Here is a 3,000-nt window from a genome sequence, read left to right on the forward strand (position 1 = left end):
ATATCTATTTATTTTCTAACAGATTTTTGCAGTCTAGGGATACTTTGCTCTTTTCAGGGTGGAAAATAAAAATCATTTTTTCTGGTCACATTGGGTAAGAAGTAGTCCTGCCCTAGACTAGGAGAGCAATAGTTAACTTAGTCTTTGCTTCCCTTACTCCCACCAAATAATGAGCAAACATTGAAACAGAAATGGGAAAGTTCTGCAGATTAGGTTAGACAATAAAATATATAGTAGTAAATAGGCTCTTCAAGTTGGAAACAAGATACTATCTCAGCTTAGCTAAGGAAAGAACTGTCTCCCTGGAGAAGTCTGTTCTTAGCAGTCTCTGAGGTTGTAGGCTTTGAGGATCAAGGGGCATTTTGGAGCACTGGCTTCTCCAGATTTCTACAGCTCCAGAGACTACTGATTGCCATTCCAAAGACAATCTGCTTTCTCACTTCATCTCTCTTAAATCCCGCTAGAAGTCTTTCTGCCAATCAGGAGACCTACGTCCCTATAACACAAGTTCACAGGGTATCTCCAAACCCACCTGGGTGGGGGTACGGTTACAATGTACTTTTCATGAACATTATTTTATTTAATCCATACAATCCTGTGAGGCAGAGGTTTTAAATTTTTATTTAACATAATGAATTATTGCAATATATTTAATCTATATTTTATTAATTATAACTTATTAATTTGATAAACCTGAAATTCATTATATTTAAACAGTAAAGCTAATGTGTAACTTTCAAAACTGTCCTGTTTATTATTTGTTTTGACCTTCCCTGTTTTCTTCTGATTCTAAGAAGAAACTCTACCTTAACCCTGCCTCTCCAACCTTCTTCACCAACTGAAAAACAAAAACAAAACCCTTGTAGCAAACACGCATAGTCAAACAAAACATGAACATTACACTGGACTATAGGAATGACATTTGTACACTGGCTGCTACATACAGAGATGTATGCTCGTTCCTGAGTTTTGATTCCATCACCTCTCTATCAGGAGATGGGTAGCATGTTTCATCATCAGTACGGGAATCAGAGCCGATCAGATTTAAGTTTTTCCAAGGTGTTTATCTTTACAGTTGTTGCTATTGTATCAAGTATTCTCCTGGTTCTGCTCATTTTACTCATACAAATCATTCAAAGGTTCTCTGAAACTATCCCTTTCACCATTTCTTATGGCACAATAACATTCCATTACTACGGAAATACGCCATTTGTTTAGTCAGTCCCCAATCGACAGGTACCCCCTATAGTTTCCATTTTCTGGCTACTACAAAACTAGCTGCTAAAACTTTTTCTACGTACCTATGGGTCCTTTTCCTCCCTCTTTGATCTCTTCGGGATTTGAGGCCTAGTTAGCAGTGGTAGTAGGGTCAAAAGGTATGCATACCATAGTGACCTTCACAAATGTTCTTTCCACTATTACTATGGATGATTTAGGTGCTTTCCACTATACAATTGCTCTCAGAGTATAAATACTATTGGATTTCAGAGAAGGGAGGATGGCCTGGGAAGATTTCATAGAAGAAATGGGAGTTGAAATGAGAATGTTGAAAAGTGAGTGCTGGGAGAACCCTCAAAATCCTAAAACAACACTGTTTAACAACCAAACTTTTGAAGGAGCACAGACTATTTAACAGAGAGGTACTTTATGAGTGTCCGAACTCTGTGTGGAAAGCAAGTCCCTTCAGATTTCAGAGCAGTGGAGCTGTGAGGGGCTGGCTTGGGGCCTGTCTAAGAGGTGGGGTTTTGCAAGATAGAATGTCCGACTTCTCTCGTTCCATTGCCCTTCCCAATTCCTGTTACAATTTGCTCACCTCTTGCATATTACTATCCACCTATTTACACCAGGGCCCTGGCACTCAGCATAGTTAGCTCTCAAGGTCTCTAACCCATAAACTGGGGTACTCTGAAAGGGTTAAAGGGGAAAAAAAAGCTACCACGTGACCCCGCTCCCAGGTAACTTATGGTGACGCAACTGGAGGGGGAAATATGTGTGAAATTCATAAAAGCCTCAAAGTTTCCCCAGGTGCTCAACCAACGATGCCCCCTCGAAGTGCCAGGTACCCGAGGGAGAACACTCAGATGATGGCAGGTGACCCTGGTGGAGAGCGGGTACCCGGGGAGCGAGGGGCTTGTGGTCATCCCTGGGAAAGGAATATCACCCTTTCCCCTCCTTAGTCCCCTGGTACTTAGTCCTCTGGCCCTAGGGGCACCGGGCGTCCCAGCGGGCAGAGGAGGGAGGAGGAAGAAGATCGGCGAGTGTATGTGTGTTTGTGTGGGGGAGGGGCGGGGGTTGTGGGGGAAAGCTGGCCACACACACCTGGCGCCTTCTGGAATGAAACCTTAATTAATTATTAAACGGGGCTCCCTGGGGAGCCGGAGCCAGAAGCCGTAGCTGGGCGGGAACGAGTGGGGTGGGGGGGAAGCTGCGGGCACAGGTTAACCTCGGCTCCCAGGGGACCTGGGCAGGAAGGAAACCGGACCTCTGGTGGGCGGGGAGGGTCCGGGGAGAGGCTGGGTGGCGTGGACACCCGGGACTCCGGGGCCAGAGCTACGCGGAAGAAGGCGGGGGTGGGGCGGCCCCCAGGACCAGGACCCCTCCCCCGCACTCCCTCCCCACCACGATCAGCCCGGGTCCTGATCCTGGTCCTGATCGCGGAACAGAAGCTTCTTGTGTTCCCAGGCCTGGCGGAACGCGGAGGGCGGAGCGGGGAGGGGGCTCCCAGGGCCCCGCTCGCCCCCATCCCGCGGGCCCGCTCCGGGGGAGGGGTGCCCGGACAAAAGGAGCTGGCGCCTTTAAGGCGGGGAGCCCGGGAACCCGCGGGGAGGGGACTTCTGGATCCGGGGTAGAGGGCGGCTGCGCTGGACAGCCCGGGACGGGGCGAGGACCAGGGCCCCGCGGCCCCGCGGCCGAGGCAGCCAGGGAGGTGCCCAGCTCGGCGCCCCGCGCAGCGCCAGCCGCCCGCCCCCCGCGGGGAGTCTGCGGGGGCGGCTGGGCGGG

This window comes from Trichosurus vulpecula, chromosome 5 (assembly GCF_011100635.1).
Source record: "Trichosurus vulpecula isolate mTriVul1 chromosome 5, mTriVul1.pri, whole genome shotgun sequence".
In the NCBI taxonomy this organism is placed as follows: domain Eukaryota; kingdom Metazoa; phylum Chordata; class Mammalia; order Diprotodontia; family Phalangeridae; genus Trichosurus; species Trichosurus vulpecula.